The 10745-nt window shown below is 42.6% G+C and overlaps 1 protein-coding gene across 1 annotated transcript in view; it reads right to left on the bottom strand.

The window, feature by feature from the left end:
- The window catches only part of CNTNAP2 (contactin associated protein-like 2), a 1403431-nt gene that overhangs the window by 285674 nt on the left and 1107012 nt on the right, over positions 1-10745 (bottom strand). The gene's annotated exons all lie outside the window — the stretch shown is intronic.

Below are 10745 nucleotides of genomic sequence, written 5' to 3'. Positions count from 1 at the left end.
TTGAGCTTCACAATTCAAAAAGGATGTGGAGAAGCTTGAGAGAGTCCAGAGGAGAGCCACGTGCATGATCAGAGGTCAGGAAAACAGACCTTACAATGACAGGCTGAGAGCCATGGGGCTCTTTAGCCTGGAAAAGCGCAGGCTCAGAGGTGATCTGATGGCCACCTATAAGTTTATCCGGGTGACCACCAGTACCTGGGGGAACATTTGCTCACCAGAGCGCCCCAGGTTACGACAAGGTTGTACTGTTATAAAACTACTGTAAGACTGTTTCTGGCTAGACATAAGGAAGAATTTCTTTACTGTCCGAGCCCCCAAGGTCTGGAACAGCCTGCCATCGGAGGTGGTTCAAGCACCTACATGGAACATCTTGAAGAGCAAATTGGATGCTTATCTTGCTGGGATCCTATGACCTCAGCTGACTTCCTGCCCCTCAGGCTGGGGGCTGGACTTGTTCTTCCGAGATCCCTTCCAGCCCTAATGTCTGTGTGAAAGTCTGTGTGAAATTTCAGCTAAGAAAATCTCTCCAGAATACTTTGACTGCTTTTTTCATTTTATTTCTAAAGTTTAGTAAATGTAATGCTTCTAGAGGGGACCAAATTGACTACCCCATAAAGCAAAGTCCTGTGTTTACATACAGTGGATCTCACAAGAATAGGTAGCCATAGTTTCTCCATATGTTTAGCATACCTACCTCAAGCCTTTTCATTGAGAGCACATTTAAAGAAGGGTGTACCTATTTAATCCGTGGTTGACAAATATGCCCATTTTGGAGAGGAAGGATTTCCTGTTTATGAAGAAATGGAAGGATAGCAGCAACTCATTTCACACAGGAAGCCAATCAGTAAGGCAGCTTTTAGTCACAGCCAGCCTTCACTATATTTGAACTAAATAATTTTCACTTCACTTCTGGAATTGACCACAGCCCACACCTACTCACACAACAATTCTGTGTGGATTGTTTAGCTTGCTGTTTTGCCAATACCCCCAAGAGATATTCTTTTTGGTCCCAGTTGTGATTGCGTAGTGCTCTCACACTGCGTACACCTTTCAGAAGCATTACATTTACTAAAGCTTTAGACACCAGATAAAAAGCTCAATGGAAGTGTTCTTGAGAATCTTCTTGGCTGAAATGAATGTGTTATTACCCAAAAGTACATACAGTGATAAGATATTTAAGCAAACTGATGTAATTTAAGACAGAGCTTAAAAGGGTAATGTTTTCTAAATTCCTTACAAGATAAATACTATTTTCATTGAATTAGTATTTTAGTGTCATTAATAACCAATAAGGGAATTAGGTTTACACTGACAAAAAAGTTTGATGTGTGTTAGTCCCACCTCCCTCTCACTGAAAGCATATTTTCTAAAATTGTAACCCTCAAAGCACCTGCTCTACTGATGCCTAAATTCCAAAGACATTTCCATTTTCTGCAGTGATTTTCAAAAGGTATCCACAGTTCCACCAGTGGCAACTCCTATAAGTGTCTCAGGCCATGTGCAGATGAAACAGGGGCCCTAAATTGAAGCAGTGGGTTTTTAAAAAAAAACGCTTCAAATTAGGGCCCTTTAAACCCTTGGCACACACCCACTTACCTACCTGTCTGGCCATGGGGAGGGGAAGGCAAGCTGATGGCAGACGGAGCAATCCCTGGGCTGCGGATGTGGGGGGACTGGTGCTTCCTTCTGCAGCAGCAGCAGCCGCCCCCGCCCCCAGTGGTACCTGCCCACAGGCACCTGTCTCGGGCAGTCCCAGGGGGCACCACAGCCACGGAGGAAAACACTGGGCACCCCCACAGCTGAGGCAGACAGGCAGGCTCCAGGGAAAAAAGGCAAAACCTGCCTTCCTGGGCTCCTGCCAGGCTGCCTGCACGGGCTTCCTGCAGTGCCCCTGAGCTCCATGGAGCCTGGTGCTTCAGTCTGCAGCTGTAGGGCAGCAAACTAAAATTCCCAAGTCATTTAAGGCACATTACACTGCCGAATTTGCTACAGCAGCTGGAATTACTGTGCAATACATCACTGACGTGTGCATACACTAACACCATTACAGCAGTGCAAAAGCATTTAACCCTCTTTAAAGTGTCATGCACACATGCCCCTCGTTTCATCCACACACGACTCAAGTCTTGAAAATGTTGCAATATTCAGTGCCTTGCTCATTTCTAATCACATCCAAATCCATAAATTAGGTGTTCCTCCAGGTATGCTGGCAGTGCACTTGTAATAGAAAAGGCTTCAAACAGTAGATGGTGGTACACCTCATTTTGTAACCCCCACTTGGCTTAGGAGATAGAGCACTTATCCAAGTAATGGCAGACTGAAATTCAATGTGCTCCTCTGCCTGATGGGATTCAAAACATATCTCTCACCTGGACAGTTCCTTGACAACCAGGCTGCTGGTAATTCTGAGGTAGGGAACATCCTAACCCTTCTGTTAAAGGGGCTCCACTGCTCAGAAAGGATTGTAAGATTCATTAAGTCCTAGAGACAGAGAATGACTCCTTAGCACACTGAGCCATCTCCACATGAGCAGGGGCATTTGTTTGCAGCAGCACAAATAGCACAAAAGCTGCTTGCAGCTGTGCTCTAGCCAGCTGGGGAGTGGCATCTGGAGACAGGGGAGCAGGCAGCCCAGGGCAGCCAGCTTCTCTGTCTCTACATGATGAGGCAGCCTGCACCCCAGCCAGCTGTGGAGCAGCTGGCTGCAGTGCAGTGTGCCTTGAGACAGGGGAGCAGTTGCTCCCCTGTGTACACATGCCTCAGTGTGGGGGCTCCACTGTGGAGCCCCTGCACTGAGGCATGTAGAGATGGGAAAGCAGGCAGCCCTGGGCTGGCTGCTCCTCTGTCTTGAGCACACTGCACCTCAGCCAGCTGCTTTGCACCTGCCTCAGTGCAGGGGTTCTATGCTTCTCAGCACCCAGGGCCACCTGCTTCCCTTTCTCAAGGCACCCTGTGTCCTGGAAAAACTTCCCTGGGGAGTGGCTGGCTGGGGAACAGGGTGCTTCAGTAAGGGTGCTATGCAATGCATGGGAATGGGGGAGCAGGCAGTCCTGGGCTGCTTGTTCTCCCTTCTCCATGTCTGTTCCAGCACATGCCACTTTGGCATGCTTTGTGTCACTTTTTGTCAGGTTTTCCTTTTTGCTACTGGGAAATCTTGGTCCTGCAAATTAGTATTTTGCCCTGGTGCTGCAAATTAATACTGCCACATATGGTTTAATGTCCAACGCATGTGGTTTGTGGCATCAAAAACTGCCCATGCCTGCACATCTGGATTCTGCCCCATTGTCTAACTACTCACCTGGTGGGTGGGGAGCGGGGAAAACTAAGTTCCAGTGTGTACACCTTTTATATGAAATAGTTATTGAATAAAATATTGAAGCACCTACTGGATGAAGGACTGGGACCCAGTTTCCTTCCACAAGCTGAGTGTCCCAACTGTTAGCAGGGGTGTCCAACTCAACTCCTTCCCTGGACCAGATGCAGACCATAGGGCTCCTTGCAGGATGGATCCAACCAAGAGCAAGGGGTGGCTTTGGCAAGTAGCGGTGATAGCTGTTTCCCTCCTGGTGCCTGCAGCAGTGGTAGTGGCAGCTCTGGCTCCTGCATGGTGCAAGCTGTACTGGCAGTGGCAGTAGCTCCAGCTCCCACTGTATGTTGCATGACCCATGCTAGAGCAGGAGCCACGGCTGCCACCTTGTGCCTCATATCTTTGCAGCAGTTCATAGGGTATATGGCAGTGATAGCTCTGGCTCTGGCATGGCAGTATATAGCAGTGGTGGGGCAGAGGAGGTAGGAAGCTTCAGTAGTGACAGGCAAAGTGGCTAGAGGTTGATTGGGGCTGTATCAGCCCTCACTTACCCTTCTGCCACCAATCCCCATATCCACTGGGGCTGAAAGGCCACAGATTCTATGGAAGGCCACTCCCCCTGGCCATGCACATCAACTTCCAGTGGCATATTGGTAGGCCAGTGGGTTGGATAAAGCAGCTCAATGGGACATATATGGCTCTTGGTTTAGAGGTATTACACTGCTGAGCTAGAGAGCATAACCCCCCCTCCCTAGCCCAATGACTACTTGATCCTTTCATGGAAAGCAGAACGATGTCAAGAGGAGTGGAGGAGTGGCTCCCAACCCAGAATATAGTCTCATGGTTAGGACCTTGCACCCACATCTTCTGCAAACTGAGTGGTTGGGTGCTTTAACCCCTGAGCTATTGGATAAATGGGGACAATTTTGAAAAAAAAAAGATGACCTATGCTGTTTTTCAAATAAAAGTCATAGGTACCTAACTCCAGTAGAAGTGTCATGGTTATGAGTTTTGAATGGAAAGGGATGTCTCCCTGTAACACAGCAAAAGATGCCAAAATCCTAGAAAGGGGTGAGATTTAAGACCCTTATTCTAAGCATTTATGGTTGACTAGTTTAGATGGCTCCCTGCTCAGTGTATGGCCTGCTATGAATCCTGTTTTGAAGCACTTAACTCTCTTCTATATACTGCATAGGGAGCCTAAGTGCCTAATGTACGGCTGTGGATTCCACTATGCACCTAAAAGTTAGCTGTACCAACATTCAGTGCTGCATAGCATAAGTCCTTCTGTGGATTTAGTTCTGAGCTATATATTATTCACAGTATACAATATATATGTAGACACAATTCTACTTTTAACTTCACACTGAATACAGTAATTAACTGACTCAATTTATAGATCAGATGTTGAAAATAAGTGCATTATAACAATCACATACTTTCTTTGAAAAGGAGGGCAATAAATCAACTAACCACATCTATCTTTCCTTGAATCCTCTTTTTCCATAAATAAACAGAGATGAAATCCAAGAGTAGCCATGCAGGAAAAAAACCACTTTTGAATATGATTCTTGTAAATATCAGTAAGATCATACTATCTTAGGTAGGAAAAAAATAGGCAAAACAATCTAGGTAAAAAGTGCTTGTCCCCCAACAAGTTAAAAGGAATATTTTCTTCTTTGTTGACAGCACCTTTCTATGTGCTCCAGTAAATCATTGACTAATAGTAACTACAGACTTTCCAACCTGTTCTTTAGAAATCAGTTCCTTTGCTTGACAAGAACATGATATTAAGAATGATTTAAAACCCTGAAAAATATACTGAAGTAATATGATGCAGGGACTATAACTGTGCAATGGGATGGGCTTCTTGCCCTAAAAGTCTTTTCCATCTCTAACTTCAATGACTCTATGACGGTGTATCATTAGATTACCATTAAGCAGGAGGCACAGCAGGGATTTACATGTTTTGCAGAAATCTGAAAGGTTCTCTATAGCAGTAATATGGTGTCTCCAGTCACCATCAGCTATTGAGTCTTTCTGAAGAGATGGAAGATAAAATTTTCTTTCTAAAAAGAAAAGCAATTAAAGTAATTAAGAAAATAACTATCACATCTTAGAATGACAGCTCATTGGAACTGGTGTCTGCTCTCTGTGATGAAGAGAGTAATTAGAGATTTAATTACTACATTTTTGAGGAAGTTAAATGTTTTCTGAAAACACTGAATGACTGTTTTCCTAAATCTCTGTGTCCGTCCCCCTTCACAGCTCTCTTATATTTCTCTGAACTCTTTATTTCCTCCTTCAACAACTTCAGGAGATTTAGGTTTATTAACTAAATGTGGCCGGACATAATAGAAGCTATTAATGGCGATCAGTGAATCTGTCATAGGAGGCTGCAGTATAGAATGATGTAAATGGACAAAAGGGCTTCTCACACATATCCCTTTGAGCTCAATGAGATTTTTTTTCTGCAGATTCTCTAAGTAATAACGCTCTGCACTCACATAGGCCCTTTAATCTATAGATTTCAGAGCCCTCTGCAGAGGTGGGTAAATAAAATTATCTTGATTTTACTGCTCGGAAAGAAAGGTATAAGAAGGCCTACTGGCTTGATTTTGGTTTAAAAAAAGAGTAATTAACAAAGCTGCAAATATAATACAGATCTCCTGACTCTCAGCTAGATGTCTTTGTAATAGAAAAAATATGTAGGTTATCACTTTGCTCTTACTAAGATGTTCTGAAATTGTTTTTCTCTGTAGGATGCTACTTTCTCAAGAACAGCTTCAAATCAGAGGCAACTATTGAAAACTCAGAATTCTTCAGAATGACAAAAAGAGAACTATACTGATGATGCTCCTTTTCTTTATATCCCCCCTTCAAGAAATGAGCCCCAGCTCAAAATTAGGGTGTGGGGGGTAAGGAGCTAAGAGCATTCAGCTTTTTGTCTGCAATAAATTCTTCTTCCATGGCTTTAAAAGGAATAAAGGCTATTTTCCCATTTCTCATTTACTAACTTTACTGGCATTTATGTTCATGTTCATTCTTATTATTAGTGATTTGTTAAGAGTTATCCAGTTCCTTCCAGTAATGATTTTACTTTACTTTCTGATAGCTACTTCCTCTCCTCTAAGGAAGATGATTGGTTTTACACAAGACCTGGATTGTCCATGTCACAGCCCATGGGGCACTTAAGACTCATGAGGAGTGAACTTGCAGGCTTCCACTTGACTGGCACTCTCCCTACCACTCCTTCTGGTGCTGCTGGGGTCTCTGGCCTCCCATCCCTCCTGCAGAGCCCTTTGAATGTGTGTGACCTGTGTGGCAGGAAGTGGGGTGCCTTGCACAGCCCAGATGGCCCCGAGACACTCAGAAGCTGAATAACTCTGTTTTGGACAATGACACGGAGGAACTGGGTTTCATTTCCTTCCCTGCCACAGCATTGCTGCGTGACAGCTTAGGGGAATATCTACAATGGGACTTAGCACCATCAAGTATAACTTTTAGGTGGCTGGTTCAAATGGGCAATTTGAAAATTTGAGCTAGGCGGTTAAGTTCTCCGCAGAGTAAATTGGGAGCATCAGGTGCCTAGCAATGGGATTCACAGTCCACATGTAGAGAGAGGAATGCCTAAGCCAGCCAGCAGCAAACACTGAAGACAGAGGTATGTCTCAAATACTGCATCTTTTCCCTAATTATATGGCTACCTGCAACACTGTGATTGAGACTGGGATTCACAGTCAGATACCACTTCCTAGATTTAGGTGTCTAGGGGTTGCCAAGTCACTCTTTTGGTTGTGGGGTGATGGTACTTGATAAAAAGCTCACCAACCAAAGTTCTAGGTTGGTAGCAGCAGAAGACCTAGGTTCTAGGCTCATTTCAGTCTAAGTGGGTTCAAACCCACATCTTCCAGCAGAGCACCCTACCCACAGCCTGTGGGCTTGCTTATTCATTTTCCACTGAAGAGTCGTTCGGAAAAGTACACTGACAGTCCCTGAGAGGAAGGACTAAAACCAGATGTTCTCCTCCCTAGGAGAATACCCTAAATACCGGGCAACTGAGCCATACTTCTTTTGCTTACTTTCTCTCTGAATCTTGGACTCTTCACTGAACAGTGGCACAGCTTCCACAGAAAGGATGGAGAGTGCCTTCACTAAGGAAAGTCTCTAGCTTCCAAGACTATGTCCTAGGAAGTGGGAGATACGTAGTTCAATTTCCTCAGGCTTAGATGGGTCAAGAACCCAGCTCTCTCACTTTCTGAGGAAATGCTCTAACCATTGAGCCAGGCAGCATCTTAACCACATCCTTCTCTGGCAGTCATGACTTTGAATAGAAGTAACTATGACTTCTGTGTTTTGTGCTGTTCAGACATGTTTGGTGTACTCTAAGCATGCCAGTCAGGCCCCCTCGGGGATTTAAGTATGAAGATACACAGAGCTTGTGAATCCCAAAAGGTTTAAATATGAGATGCTCAGCTCAGAAAGCCTAGACAAGTTTGAAAGTCTTGTATTTGAAAGTTTGTCTAACTTCATCCCAACTACATAGTTCATCCAATAAAAGATATCACTCAAAGACATCTATGCCTCTCACATAATCTCTGGACCATCATGGCTACAATATAATTCTTATATTACCCAAAATATCTAAGATAAGCAAGAAACTGACTGGGATTTCAATGTACCTAAGGTCTAGAGGTACTCAACTTCTGTTTGTGAGGTGCTTGTGGTTCTTAATGGCATAGAAATCAACTTGCTGACAAAGTACAAAATGTTGCAAATCAAAGACTACATAAAATGTTTGACTTTATGATCTATAATCACAGCTGAAACACTCAACTCCCAGCTGTGATAATGCTATGGCTGGTATAAAAGATATTAGGCATAACGAGGGTGCAGAAAGTCTTTGAAGTTTCTTCTCTCCCACCCCACAAGATAATCTCCTTAAGAGAATAAAGACTGAATTCAATGTCCTACATTCCTCTTAATGGTCAAATGAAAGATGGATGAGTTTGATCAAGCCCTGAAAACACAGTATAATGTTTATATTTCTAATTTCCACACACATGCACACATGCACATACTGTATACACACACACACATTTACATATACATACACATAGGCATACACATATACATAGAGAGATAGAGTAAGTCTGCAAAGTGCTGCAGAGTCCTTCTGAAAGAATACAATAGGTATCACATACAGGATGCATTTCTTGTTTTCATAAGGACTAGATGACAATAAAGTCACTGGGTCCTGGATAGTCAAGCTGTGATTCAAATGTACATCTCAACACCAAAGCACATAATCATATACTTAACTTTAGGTATGTGCTTTATGTTCAGGAAATGTTTAAATTATTTACTAAATAGAAATATACTTAAGCACATGATGTGCTGAATTGGATCCTTTGTGTTAGATTTGTTTCAGTTGATTGCCATTGGTAGTTAACTGAAGACTACAAAATGTCATAGTATACAATTTCCTTGTTGCCTACCCCTTATGAGACCCAACTTTGTTAATGAGAAAGGGTCTCTGTAGTGATCTTTGAATTTCTATAATCCAGTACACAGGGGTGTCATGAAGTTTAGGTAAACTAAAAGCTTGTAAATGAGTCTCTGTGAAAAGCTTTGAGGAGGTACAGATGTGCCAAGTATTGGTGTTTGTTCTTTTCCAAAAATAGTTGGCAAGCATTTTATTTAAATTTGAAATGCTAATATAAGAGCTAACATTACAGAGAATCTAATGAACTATAGAATTTTGGCAGCATTCTTGATAATCTGGGAGCTATTTAATTGCTGATAGGGATGCTGTAATTAACAGGATTAAAAATAGGGCTAGACAACTGGGTTTGGATAAAAGAAAAATTGGCCCAAATCCTTATTCCAAACTTGCAAAAACTTTTAGAAGGCTTTGGTAAAAATCAGTAAACTTTTCTTGTTTTCTGTGTCTTCTACTCGTAATGCAACACACACAACGTACATTGTTAAAATCTACTCCCTGGGCTCTGCCTTTATTATGAAATCAGCTATTATACTAATAGGTAAGAACCTTCAATTTTCTTCTCAGTGGGCTGTTCTTGGGCTCTCTCATGACTCTTGTTTTCCTACCCCACCTCCTTCTTTCAACTCAGACAGATTCTAAAACCTGAGTTGAACGCATTGACCCAACCTAATGCAGTTGCTCAGAAGAATTACAGAAATGTTCTGCAGGACCACATAGCCCTAAAGACTGATACAGACTCCTAACACATTTCTAGATTCTTGCCAGCACTGGAAGCTGAACTGTCTTATTCTGTGAAATATGGTATTTTTTGTGGTATTTCTGGCCCAAAAGAGGAGGAGCAAGTACTAGAAATCTTACAAGATAGGTAGTACTTAGGAGACTTGGAGCTGAATGTTCAAGACTCAAGAGTCTGAAGATACGTACAAAACGTTGTGTGCTTATTGGAAATGAATCTCTGAATTTTGTGATGCTTGATCATTACTAATTAAAATGGCATGGATACTAGATACTTAGAACTATTCAATTCTCAAGTTTTTAACTGACCAAGCATACAAATATATTTTGCAACTACTTGTACTTTGCTTCTCTTTATTTCAGTGATACTTAGGACTCAGACCTTAAGGTACTGAAGACTGACCTCAATCCAGGAAAACTCTTGAATGCATTTTGAACTACTTTATTGACTTGGAAGTCATGGCACTTACAACATTGATGAACTCAGCCTTAGTAGCATTATTGCTATAGCTTCATATTTGCTAATGCAAGACCATGTTTTCCTGCACAATGATAAAAAATAGGATATGCCACCTACCTCCTGGACTTTTTGCTTAACTGTGCAATAATCTGTGCTTGTACTGTTTAAGTATAATGTCAACAGACCAACAGGATTTGATAAACAGATCTACAATCACACCTATCCAAGTAACATTTACTGCTAGATGCAATGAACTAGATTTTCAAATTGCCTAGCTTCCCTGTTTGCAGTTCAACCACAGACAAATCAGAATGTATGTGCTTCTAATTGCAGCTGCAAATCATGAAGCTCAATGCAAATATAGCTTAACTTGCACCTTTATTTTTAGGGTTCATAGAATCATAGAAGTAGGGTTGGGAGGGACCTTGTAGATCTTCAAGTCCAACCCCCTGCCTGGGCAGGAGAAAAAACTCGGCTCAAAAGATCCCAGCTAGGTAGGCATCAAACCTCCACTTAAAGACCCCCAGGGTAGGAGCCAGCACCACTTCCCTTGGAAGTTAGCTGCCCTAACTGTGAAGTAGTTTTTATGGATGTCTAATCTAAACCTACTCTCCAACAACTTATGGCCATTATTCCTTGTTATGCCAGGGGGTGCTAGGGGAAACAAGGTCTCTCCCAAACCCTTCTGGTCCCCCCTAGTGAGTTTATAGACAGTTATCAGGTCCCCCCTCAGCCTT

This window comes from Crocodylus porosus, unplaced genomic scaffold (genome assembly GCF_001723895.1).
Source record: "Crocodylus porosus isolate Cpor-Errol unplaced genomic scaffold, CroPor_comp1, whole genome shotgun sequence".
In the NCBI taxonomy this organism is placed as follows: domain Eukaryota; kingdom Metazoa; phylum Chordata; order Crocodylia; family Crocodylidae; genus Crocodylus; species Crocodylus porosus.
The sequence above is the reverse complement of the archived record's forward strand: the minus strand, read 5'-3'. Positions and strand labels throughout refer to the sequence as shown.